Genomic DNA, 14,282 nt, shown 5'->3' with positions numbered 1-14,282 from the left:
TTGTATGGAAAGGTAAATGATATCCCTATCTTAGCTATTAGTATACAAACTTTATTTTCTTAATAAAATGAGGGATTCAATTAAACTTAATATCAACTTCTGATATCCACCTGTGTAACGCACAGCTACATATGCATAGAAATTTATTCATACATCATGTTATATCACATATATGGATACATATATTACTACATACATTTTACTGTTTAAATATTAGGGGTGAATTTTTTTTTTCATCAGATGAACTTATTCCATACAATACTGCACATGAGAAAAGAGAATACATTCAAAGATCCCTTGGCCTACTTTTAAGAGTAAGGATTTCTTTCCTTTCATCTCTAAAAGTAGGCTTCAAACAGTTCCATACGTTTGGTAAAGGTCAATATCAACCCCAAGATATATTTTAACAGGGAAGGTCAATCATAATTTCAAATATTTTTCACAACATTACATTTTGATATTAAGTATACATAATTTTGTTACCATTCCATTCTCTTATGTTTATGTAGACTAAGAAAATAACACTACAAATTATACAGTTTCTAACATTGACTAAATTACTGTTTATGTGTGCTTATATTAAAAGAAAAACAGCATTCTTATTAATAGCTTCCTTAATTACTACATTATGATGTGACCCTGTAGAAAGGATAGTTTCTGTCTCTACATATTGGACATTCTGAACAAATTTTATTGATACTTGAGGTCTGGGCAAAAGCCATCTCCTGAAAGGTAATTTATAACTAATTAGATAGAGAGAACTCCAGAGAGATTTATCTCCTGAGTTGTATACTTACATTTCAAGGTTGGTTGAAACTTAGAACCTTGAAGACATTCTGGGTTGTAAATAAGGAGACAATGAACTTATTTATCTTCGCCATGGAGAGATTTATTTATATTCTATGGAACTAATAGTGAGAAACCAGTATCTTTTCCATTATATTTCCAAGGAGACTCTTTTGGATAAGAGTGATACAGCATGTAAATAAGGGCCTAGATTCATTTTATTTAGGGTTCTTCACTAGCAATACAGACCCCGCATGTGTGGCAAGACCTTCGTCTCCTTTTGAATCACCTCATGAATAAGAATTGGGGAGAATGAAACAGGTAATCATTGTTTGCTGTAAATAAACAACAATGATCTACTCTGCTCTGGCAACTTATGTGGATATTCAACATAATATTAATAAATACAGATAATAATATATATTTAAAAACAATGGTAGATGAATAATAATCTACATGTGGATTAGTTAATTAAAATGTTTCTTATTCATTAGTATATTCATATATTGAGGAATTGCACCTCTGAATTACTTGAGATGTAAGAATTATGCTAATAAATTCCCTATGCTATGCTAAATCTCTTCAGTCTTGTCTGACTCTGTGCAACTCCATAGACAGCAGCCCACCAGGCTCCTCTGTCCCTGGGATTTTCCAGGCAAGAACATTGGAGTGGGTTGCCATTTCCTTCTCCAATGCATGAAAGTAAAAAACAAAAGTGAAGTCGCTCAGTCCTGTCTGACTCTTTGCGACCCCATGGACCGTAGCCTACCAGGCTCTTCTGTCCACGGGATTTTCCAGGCATGAGTACTGGAGTGGATTGCCATTTCCTTCTCCAAAAAAGTCCTTGTAGGCATGTTCTAATTTGGCAGACTATTGAACAAATTTGTATATTCTTTTTTCTTCCACCTTGAGGTAAAATGAACAGTCATATATTCTTTATTACTGCAAGACTTCTTGAATTTTTTACTAAGTTAGCATGCACTATGTTTCAAGAAAGAAAGCATTGGGTGAAAATAATTAAATATTTGTGCATCCTGACTTTGGTTGCCTTTAAAAATACTTCTTCCAAAGAGCACCTATTAATATTTCTCTATCTAGTCTTCCGAAGACCATACTTGGGAATTGTTATTTTACTTTTGAACACAGTGTTAGTTAAGTTAATTCCCTTCAATGCTAAGCTTCAGTTACTATCATTACCACCACAAAAAGGAAGTAAATAAAATATTTTTAAATGTATTTAATTCACTTATTTTAGATTTGTCTTGTTTTTGTCAAAAAAGACAAAACAATGCTTAAAGTGTGTGCCTAACAATAGAGTATCATAATTTTAAGGAAAAAAAAAAGAAATAAAGTAATAATAATACAAAAAGAAAGAGTTGATTCCACTATCATAGATGGTGATATCAACATGTCTGTATCAAAAATGGACAGATTAGGCAGAAAGAAAATCAGTAAGACGTAGTTGAACTCAAAACAATTAATCAATCAAATATAATTAGCGTCTGTAGACTATGTCATTCAAAAACAGCAGAATACATATTCTTCTCAAACTAACAAGGAAAAAAGATCATACCCTGGGCCATAAAACATGAACAACTTTAAATGATAGAAGTCATACAATGTCTGCTTTCAGATCACAGTGGAACTAATCTAAAATATCAACAGAAATTAAGTGTTTTGGAAATAAAGATATAAACACAATTTACCAATATTTGGGGGGCAGAGTAAAAGTAGTGCTTAGAGGGAAATTATAGCAATGAATGTTCATATTGGAAAGAAACCTATACAATCAATAAACTAATTTTCCAAATTAGGAAACTAGAAAAAAAGTGCTAAGTAAAATTTAATTAAGCAGAAAGGAAGAATTTAGAATTAGCACAGAAATAAATGAAACTGAAAAATGGAAATAGAGAAATTCTATGAAATGAATCGCTGATTCTTTGAAAAGATGAATAAAATCTATAGGCATTTATCCAGTCTAATTGTAGGTTTTAAGAAATGACACAATGAAATCAGAAATGAAAGATGGGGCATCAGAACAGATCTAATGGAACTTAAAGGGCTAATAAAGAAATACTATTTGCAATATGCCATGCCCACAAATTCAACATGGGAATAGAAAGGAATAAAAAGTATCCAAAGCAGAAAGACAGAGATACATTGTCTTCCTTTTCAGTTAATATTGCTGTATTGTTGAAAACTCAGAGTAAGTTATAATAAAACTGATATAACTAATCACTGAATATACCAAGGTTGCAGAATGCTAACAGAGTATATAAAAAATCAATTATATTTCAATATCTCATAATAATCAACCTGAAAATAAAAATTTTTAAGTCACTTAATTTACTATAGAATTAGAAATTACACAATTTTCAGAGATAAATTTAACACTAAAAATGTGATTGTTATATAATGGAAATTATAATACTTTGCTAAGAAAAATTTAAAAATATATAAATAAACAGAGATTTTGAGAGTTATGGACCAAAAGACTCAATATTATCAGACTATAAATCCTGTCACCTGGATCAAAACTTAATCTCCTAAAACTTACATGGAGATAAAGAATAGTAATGGATGGAAGAGCATTGAATATCTTCAAATATAGATTTTTGATAGAGGTGTCAAGATAAATTAGGGAAAGAATAGTATTTTCAACAAATAAGTATGGAACAATTGGATATTCACAAGCATAACAAGTAACTTAGATTTTTTTTCCTCATCAAACAAAACAGTTAGCTCAAAATGAATCATATTAATACTAATAACTGTAAAAGCTAAAACCATAAAATTTCTATAAGAATGCACAGAAGAAACCATCAGGAAATGGATTTGGGCAAAGAGTTTTTACATATAACAACAAAATATACCTCATAAAGAGAAAAAAGCAACATGAAATTTGAATTATATCAAAAATTTTAAAAACATGTGCTTCAAATGATGCCATTAATTAAAAAGAAAAAAGCAAATTATAAATTTGGAGAAAATACTTGAAAAGGACATATTTTGAAAAGGAATTTTCCTAAACTTACACAACACATACAGCTTAACAAAAACACAAATATAAAATGAAAAAAACTTTGAAACAATATTTCACCAAATAAGATGAAGACATAAAAATATGTTAAATTTCATTAGTCATTAGAGAAACACAAATTAAATTCACAATAAGGTGTCCCAGATGGTAAAGGGTCTGCCTGCAATGCAGGAGACCCGGGTTCAATCCCTGGGTTGGGAAGATCCCCTGTAGAAGGCAATGACAATCCACTCCAGCACTCTTGCCTGGAAAATCCCATGGACGGAGGAGCCTGATCGGCTACAGTCCATGGGGTCCCAAAGAGTCAGACACGACTGAGCAACTTCACTTCACTCACTCACACATATACTAGTTCAGTTCAGCTGCTCAGTCGTGTCTGACTCTTTGCGACCCCATGAATCGCAGCAAGCCAGGCCTCTCTGTCCATCACCAACTCCCGGAGTTCACTCAGGCTCGTGTCCATCGAGTCAGTGATGCTATCCAGCATCTCATCCTCTGTCATCCCCTTCTTCTCCTGCCCCCAATCCCTACCAGCATCAAAGTCTTTTCCAATGAGTCAACTCTTTGCATGAGGTGGCCAAAGTACTGGAGTTTCAGCTTTAGCATCATTCCTTCCAAAGAAATCCCAGGGCTGATCTCCTTCAGAATGGACTGGTTGGATCTCCTTCAGAATGGACTGGTTGGATCTCCTTCAGAATGGACTGGTTGGATCTCCTTGCAGTCCCAGGGACTCTCAAGAGTCTTCTCCAACACCACAGTTCAAAAGCATCAATTCTTTGGTGCTCAGCCTTCTTCACAGTCCAACTCTCATATCCATACATGACTACTGGAAAAACCATAGCCTTGACTAGACGGACCTTAGTCTGCAAAGTAATGTCTCTGCTTTTGAATATACTATCTAGGTTGGTCCTTTTCTTTCAAGGAGTAAGCGTCTTTTAATTTCATGGCTGCAATCACCATCTGCAGTGATTTTGGAGCCCCCCAAAATAAAGTCTGACATTGTTTTCACTGTTTCGCCATCTATTTCCCATGAAGTAAAGGGACCGGATGCCATGATCTTCGTTTTCTGAATGTTGAGCTTTAAGCCAACTTTTTCACTCTCCTCTTTTACTTTCATCAAGAGGCTTTTTAGTTCTATGCAGTTAATACAGACAAAATACAGACAATAAAGGATGTTGTCAAGGAAGTGGAGAAGTTGAAAATATATAAAGCTAACAGGAATGTAGATGGTGCAGACAATTTGGAAAGAGTTTGATCATTTCCTTAAAAGTTAGAGGTAAACTAATTATACAATTCAGCATTTTCAGTCAAGAATCTATCCAAGAGAAATGAAACCATACATGTTTGTGAATGTGCAGAACAGCATTATTCATAATAGCCACAAACTAAAAACAATCCAAATATCTCTCTATTGTTGAATGGACAAACAAAAATGAAGTAATTGAATAATATTTAAGATTTAAAAGCAATTAAATGTATACTATGTTTTAGGATATAACATGAACAAATCTCAAAACTATTACATTACATTTGTTAATTTTAAGAATAAAATGGGTAAAAATTTTAGCGACATTAAGCTAATTATGTTTTATTGGACACAGAAAGAAATGATCTATAAAAATATCTATAAAAGCAATTTTACAAACTAGAATTGAAAGAGACACATGTACTCCAATGTTCATCTCAGCACTGTTTACAATAGCCAGGACATGGAAGCAACCTAGATGTCCATCAGCAGACAAATGAGTAAGAAAGCTGTGGCACATATACAGAATTCAATATTACTCAGCTATTAAAAAGAATGCATTTCAATCAGTTCTAATGAAGTGGATGAAACCAGAGCCTATTATACAGAGTGAAGTATGTCAGAAAGAAAAATACCAATATAGTATATTAACACATATATATGGAATTTAGAAAGATGGTAACAATGACCCTATATGTGAGACAGCAAAAGAGACACAGAGATAACAGATTTTTGGACTCTGGGAGAAGGCGATGGTGGGATGACTTGAGAGAACAGCACTGAAACATGTATATTAACATATGTGAAATAGATTGCCAGTCCAGATTCAATGCATGAGACAGGGTGCTCAGGGCCAGTGCACTGGGATGACCCTGAGGGATGGAATGGGGAGGGAGGTGGGAGGGAGAGTCAGGATGGGGAACACATATGCACCCATGGATGATTCATTTGAATGTATGGCAAAAACCACTACAATATTGTAAAGTAATTAGCATCCAATTAAATTAATTAATTAAAAAATAATAATGGTACAAATAGTTTTCATACTAGAATATCTTAATTTTTTAAACTAAGCTGGATAAAATATTTAAAAACAAAAAATATCATTTGATTGTGGGCCTTCCAGATGGCACTAGTGGTAAAGAAACTGTCTCTCAATACAGGGGACAAAAGAGACATGGGTTGGATCCCTGGGTTGGGAAGATCCCCTGGAAGAGGGCATGGCAACCCACTTCAGTATTCTTTCCTGGAGAATCCTGTGGACAGAGGAGCCTGGCGGGCCATGGTCCACAGGATCACAAAGAGTCAGACACGACTGAGGCAACTTAGCATATACGCACCATTTGATTTTAGTTAATACTGTAGGCTAATATTTTGACCCTCCTAGTGGAAGATTTTTAAGTAAAGACTCTTTTAGGGTCTCACCTGAAAGAATATCTAAGGAATAGAATGTCAGAATTTCCAAGAATTCCTAATAAGAAAACGTCAAAATTTTCCAGTAAATAAATGGTTAAATAACTATATAAATTAATGTCCTAGTTAGGAAATTTTAAATAATAAAATGGCATAGATTTAATAATTATGTTGGGACAATAGATGTAAATGGGGACTGCAATGAATATGTTATGTTCATCTTGGTAAGGGAAGAAGACATGAATTTTCAGAATTTGGGTATGAAATCTTTCTCTATATGTGGATTGTTCTGATTTGATTAAAATTGCATTTTATCTTTATATTTACTTTCCTTTAAAGAAAGTGAAGTTGCTCAATCATGTCTGACTCTTTGTGACCCCATAGACAGTAGCCTGTCAGGCTTCTCCATCCATAGGATTGTCCAGGAAATGATACTGGAGTAGGGTGCCATTTCCTTCTCCAGGGGATCTTTCTAACCCCAGGATCGATCAGGCAACACCAAAGAATACATCACCATTTAGTCTATCCTGTTGTCCAAGCACAGTAGGATAAATTAAGCTATAATTTTACAATTTCACTTAATAAATGTCAGAGATTTTTTTTTTTCCTTTAAAGATACGTGATCCTCAAGTTATTTAACTGAAGGTCTCTAATGAGCACAACACTGGGCTTGCATACAAATCCTGGATAGTGTGTATATATATATAAAATAATGAGAATTATTTTGAAAAAATTAAGCTAACATAAGTATACTTAATTTTGTGATAATTTAGAGGCAAGGATGATTGCTCAGTAAATTGAAAATTAATGAATGACTTTTTAAGTATATGTTTTATAGCTGGCATTTAAGTGTATATGCCCTTTAGCCTGTTTTTTTTTTTTCCAGTTTCATAATTGTTCTTTATAAGGGGGCACATCTGAATACACAAACATACAGATACAAAAAGTAAAAGAAATACATGTACTTATACATAGGTTTAAAATTAATGTAAATGAAATTTGTAAATAATTTTCATAATTTATCAGTGGTTTTATAAAGAATTATAAGGTATATAGTTTCAGTGCAGAAAATATAAAAATTTCTTTGTCATTTTCACATAGAATATTTGGATGTATAACTGAGTGACAGTAATAAGTCTAAATTATTACAAAATTATTGAATAAACAACTTTAAGCATTAAAATACTATAAAATAATTTAAATAGTACCTTTAAATATTTAGAGTTATTCTTGTGCATAAAAAAGTGAAAAATATTAATTATGTTGATAGAAGATTGCTTTAATTAAAATCTCCCACACGGGGTCTGTCCCCATTTTTATACTAAATAGAAATTCTCACCTTACTAACCCTTGACTAGCTTGTAGGTTTTCTGGGATAATTAATTTACCCTGAGAAGATCAAACCACCAACTATTTCCAGATTTTCAAAAAACAAAAAGGAAGAATGAGCCCTTTTTAAAGCATTTATAACCTGGATCAAGTACATTCATCCAAGTAAGTACTTGTCAAACTCCTGCTCTGTGCAGCATTGCACTGGTGATTCCTGAATGACTTAAATTTTTACAAGAAATACTTTATTGGATAAATTTGTAGCTTGGAAAATTTTTTCATTAAAGCCACTAGATTACCAGTTTTCCAGTTACATTATTGCCATTCTACTTATTAAATGTTGATTTCAAAATATAAGCTGTCAATTAAAGAACGCCTCTCTAAAGCTAGGCTAGTGTATTGAGAATTGTTAGTCCACAATAGGTAATTTCTAGAAATTACATCAACTTACCAAAATTTTGATAATTAGGGAACCTAGGTCCTCAGTCACCTAATTCTTTACCAAAGATGTCCATAGAACTCTGTTTAGCTGAAAATATATTTTAAAAAATTACAAATGGTATTTTCAGTTCAGCTCCAATTATTATTCATCTATCATGATAACTATACAAACTTTCATTTAGGAAAAGTAGATGAGGTGACTTTAGAGTATATAGTAGGATTTTGTGTCTCCAAGTCACAATGAACCAAAGAAGATTCTTGACTGCTTACCCAAACTATTTTATACTCTGTCAAAATGCAACAGTTTGTGGTTACACAAAACAAAAACTAATTATATTTCCAAATATCTAGGAAGATAGCTATCATTTACCAAGCAATAAACTAACTAGCATATTAAAAGCCTACAAGTAGGATTTGAGATATGTGTCAGACAATACACATAGTAAGAAGGACTCTCATATCTTCAAGAAACTCAAGATTTGTGGGGAAGAGAATTTCAAACACACACATATATGTACAGAAGATGGGACAGTGTCACAAACAGTTCTGGTTTACTGAAAACACAGAACTTAATCTTAGCTATAGAGGAACCACAATATGTTTTATCAGATACTAAAGTATCTGGAAAAAGTATATTTTTAAAACATCTTTGTGACATTTATTCTGCATATAAGATAATATTATTGTTATTGATAATTATATTACAATGTCATATAATTATTATTACCATCATCATCACTATATAGAGTAGGTATATGTGAGTTCCACTGCTAAAATGGCAGTGAAAGGAACTCTGTGGAATTAAATCTTCAAAGAAACTGCTGAAAAGGGAAAACAAAAATTTAAAAACTTTGGAAATGGATCTCAGAGCATACAGTAAGTGAAGAAACATTTATTCAAACTTTGTAAGAACACTGATAATCTAAGGCACTTGAATCATGATTCCCTTTCCCCCTACCAGACCAATATAACAGGAACTTTATTCCAGGTAAGTATAGCCAAGAACACAGTATTCCTTATGCCCCAAACTCCTAGTCATGGAATATGGAATATCCTTGGGAGGGATTGAATTTGAGCAATTCTCATCCTATGTGCCCCAGCCCTACCACACTGTCCTGTTACTTTGTGCAGAGACTAAGTTCCTGTAGTGCAGCTGAGAAGGTGAGAATACAGAGGCTCTGCTGCCATCACAGGATACTGAAATTGCTAGGGTTCTAATTGCTTTTCCCCTAGCCTATTCATAGGATATAGTTTCCATTTTAGAAAATGCATGCCAAGAAGATCAGAGTCTACCACCACCAGCCTACTGCTCAGCTTCTAAGGTAGGAAATTCATTCAGAGAGAAATATGTCACTCTGAAGCCATAGCTAACAGATTTCTTTTTCAGGGTATGTTGTTACTGTTGCTTAGTTGCTAAACCATGTCCGACTCTTTTGCAACCCCATGGACTGTAGCCTGCCAGGCTCCTCTGTCCATGGGATTTCCATGTAAGAATAGTGGAGTGGGTTTACATTTCCTTCTCCACAGGATCTTCCTGACATAGGGATCAAACCTGAATCGCCTGCATTGGCCGGTGAATTCCTGAGCCACCAGGAATAAAACAGAGAGCTCCAAAATTCTTCCTGAAGGATTTTCTTTGAAATAGAATACAGTAAACTTCATGCTTAAGGATGCTCTGAAAAATAATAAAGCAATTGTTAGAAGACTGGCATCTTATCAGCGACATAGACTAAAGTATAGACCAATACTTTTTACCAGAATAACCAGAAAGAGACAGCCAAGAAGAGTTCTCCTGGAGGCAGATCAAACCTCAAACACTGAATTCCTAAACTAATTTTGTAAAGGACGTCAAAATTAATCAAATCAATCTGTGGCACAATTTATCCTCTGGGGAATTGTTGAAAACAATACACTGATAAGCAAACAATTAGTAGAGCTTTATAGTAGAGCTGTCAGCAAAAAAAAAAGAGACAAAGAAAACACTACTAAACCACTGCCATGACACCTGCCTGTGCACATGCCAACAGGGACAATGTCAGGATCTTTGCATGTAGGGAAAATGGGGTTCACTAAAATAATCCAGCTAGTTACTAAACAAATAAGCAAACAAATTACAAATGGCAGGTACCCAGAGTTGTTACAATAAATTAACTAAAGTGCCCAGTTTTCAAAAAAAATTATGCAAATAATTGAGAAAATATGACCCATAGAGAGGAGTGAAACAGGTGATAACAAGAGGCTGGGAGGTCAATCACATATCAGATTTAACACCGATAGCTTATGGTGAACAGTGTCAGATTTGTGATCTCCAAAGAAGATTTAACTTCTGGACCAGGGACCAGGCTTGATCACTCAAGAGTTTCTGTATAGCAGAGTTTTATTAAATTACAAGAAGAGACAGAGAAAGCTTCTGACATAGACATCAGAAAGGGGATGGAGAGTGCCCCCCTTGCTAGTTTTTAGCCATATATTTTTATATTAATTATATAAAAGTATATATATATATATCTACATTTTAATTAGTTATTACAACAAATCAAAAGAATGTCTCAAGTTTGTGAAAATTTTACCAGACCCACTTCCACAAATTACATTCTAAAATATCAGGATTAGTTAGAAGATTTTTCGGAAGAAGAAATTGTCCTCAAGCAGGATATATTGTTGTTGTATAATTCCTAGTACAGAATTTAAACTGAGTTGTTTGTTGTATAATCATCAGTTTCAGACTTAAAGCTAAATATATATATATATATATATATATATATATATATGTATATGTGACTAAGACTAAGGAATGTAGAAAAAAATGTTTGTCCTTTCCTCCTCCTTGAGAACCCCAGACCCCTATCTCCTCCTCAGGGACCCCGGACTTCTTATCAACCTGACTAGGAATTGACTCTCTAAACACAAAGAGATTGAGTAGGACTAATTAGCCATTATAAATATTTTCAAAGAATAAATAAAACCATGGTTAAACAAGTGAATGAAGCTATGAAGGCAGTGTTATATCAAATGCAGAATATAAATGCAGAGGAAAAAAATGTCTGAAAAAATGAACCAAATAGAAATTCAGGAGTTAAGAATTACAACAAGTGAAATAAAAGATATATCAGAAGGGATAAGCAGAAGTAAGAATTAGCAAACCTGAAGAAAGAAAATACAACAGATTATAGAATCTGAAGAACAGGGAGAAAAAAATAAAAAGAAAAGAAAAGCTCAGACAAATATGTGACATCATTAAGCACATATTAAGCACACCCAAGGAAGATATACAAAAAGTAATAAATTTTAATAAGAAATACAAAAATTAAATAAATAAAATAATTCAAATTACCACAGCGTCAAAAAGGATAAAATTTAAACTCTACAAAAGTGTAAAAGTTATACTTTTTGAAAACTAAGAAACACCACTGGTATAAATTAAAGGAGACCTAAGTTAAAGAAAATCTCCAACATGTTTATAAATTGGAAGATATAATTTTGAAATTGTTAAAATGACAATAATCCCTAAAGTTATCTGTAAATTCAGCACAATCCTTATTATTTTCCCAGTTGTTCTCTTTAAAGAAAATGACAAGCTGATTATTAAAATTATGGACTTTTCTAGCTCAAGGGAACTAGAAAAGTGAAAAGAGTCGAAAGAATACAAAGTTGTGTGACATACATTCTGATTTCAAAGTTACCACAAAGCAATAGTAATCAAAACAATGTGGGGCTGGTATATGATAACCATGTAGATCAATGGAATAGAACTGAGAATACAGAAAAACTCTTCTGATATGGTCAACTGAACCATAATAACTATCTCAATATAAGTGATGGGGGAAATAACTTTAACAAATATTGCTAGGGCAACTGGATAGCTAGATGCAAAAGAATGAAGCTGGATGCCTACTTCACAACATATACAAAAGTTAAATGGATGAAAGCATAAACATTAGAACTAAAATTATACAAGTGTTAGAAGAAATGTGGCGGTGTCGCATGCCACACTGAATTAATTCTCACAACAACATAGGATTATGAGAGACAGTGCAGGGAGAGCTCATGAAAGAGTAACGCCTCAAGAAAATGCTGAGTGACTATTTATTGAGGACTTGTCTGGAATTCAGTAATAGGGCTCAGCAAAGCAATAATAATGCTTTCAAGGTAAGGAAGTTTTTTCTGCATGCAGAACAACATCTGTTGAGGCTGACGTGTCCGCCAAAGTATCTGCCTTTTTTTTTAATGTATTTATTTTTGTTTATTTATTTATTTTTACTTTACCAATGTTGTATTGGTTTTGCCATACATTGACATGGATCCGCCATGGGTGTACATGTGTTCTCCATCCTGAACCCCGTTCCCACCTCCTTCCCCATCCCATCCCTCGGTGTCATCCCAATACACCAGCCCCAAGCACCTGTATCATGCATCAAATGTGGGCTAGTGATTTGTTTCATATATGATAATTTACATGGTTCAATGCCATTCTCCCATATCATCCTGCCCTCGCCCTCTCCCACAGAGTCTAAAAGACTGTTCTATACATTTGTGTCTCTTTTGCTGTCTTGCATACAGGGTTATCATTACCATCTTTCTAAATTCCATATATGTACATTAGTATACTCTATTGGTGTTTTTCTTTCCGGCTTACCTCACTCTGTATAATAGGTTCCAGTTTCATCTGCCTTAAGAGCATGGGAAAGAGCATGTAAGGAAAGGGTAAGACAGAACAGTCTCCAGAAAACAGGGCCTTGAGAAAGTAGCTGCAATTAAATTCCCACAAAACATAAGGGTGATTTTGGGTTTGGCAATGTCTTGTTACATCAAAAACACAAGCATGCAAAAAAAGAAATTACTTCATCACAATCAAAAACTTGTGTGACTTGAAAGGCATTACACTTCCATGAAAAGAAAACCAATACATGAAACAGGAGAAAATATTTTCAAATCATATAGCTATAATGGACTTGCACCTAGCATATTACTTTGGTCATCTGATGTGAAGAGCTCATTCATTGGGAAAGACCCTGATGCTGGGAAAGATTGAAGGCAGGAGGGGAAGGGTATAACAGAAGACGAGATGGTTGGATGGCATCACCAACTCAATAGACATGAGTATGAGCAAGCTCCAGGAGATGGTGACAGATATGGAAGTCTGGCACGCTGCAGTCCATGGGGTCACAGAGTCAGACATAACTGAGTGACTGAAAAAACAACCACAACATCAACCTAGCATATATAATGAACGCTTACAAGAGAATAATAAAAAGACAAATAACATAATTATGAAATGGACAAAGGAACTGAATTGGCATCTTTACAAAAGATATACAAATGGCACTAAGCACACAATATGACACTAGACATCATTAGTCATCAGGGAAATGCAAATTAAATTGTAATTAAATATCACTTCAAATCCACTAGGATGACTATGGTAAAAGTACAGATAATAATAATGAGTGGTTAAAGATATGGAAATATCAGAACTTTCATCCACTGCAGGTGAGAGTATAAAATGGTTCAAACACCTTTCCCAAATAGGCTGGCAGAAATTAAAAATGTTAAAAATAGTTAATTTTTTAACCAAGTAATTTCACTTCTAAGTTTATACCCTTGATAAATGAAAACATGTCCACACAATGACATGACTATTCATAGCAACATTACTCAAGTAGCCAAAAGTTAGATAAATCAAATGTCCATCAACCGATGAATGAATAAATAAAATGTGATAATCACACAAAGAAATAATAGTCATAAAACAGATGAAGTACTGAAATATGCTACAATGTGAATAGATCTTGAAAACATAAGTGAAATGACTATATATATTTTATAATTTTGTTTATATGAAATGTCCAGAATAGGCAAATCAAGACAGATAAAAAGTAGATTTGTAGATCAGGGGGTTTTGCTGATAGCTCAGTTGGTAAAGAATCCGCCTGCAATGCCAGAGACCCGGGTTCAATCCCTGGGTTGGAAAGATCCCCTGGAGAAGGAAAAGGCTACCCACTCCAGTATTCTGGCCTGGAGAATTTC

The sequence above is a fragment of the Ovis canadensis genome, chromosome 2 (genome assembly GCF_042477335.2).
Source record: "Ovis canadensis isolate MfBH-ARS-UI-01 breed Bighorn chromosome 2, ARS-UI_OviCan_v2, whole genome shotgun sequence".
NCBI lineage: Eukaryota > Metazoa > Chordata > Mammalia > Artiodactyla > Bovidae > Ovis > Ovis canadensis.
Note: the sequence above shows the minus strand (reverse complement) of the source record.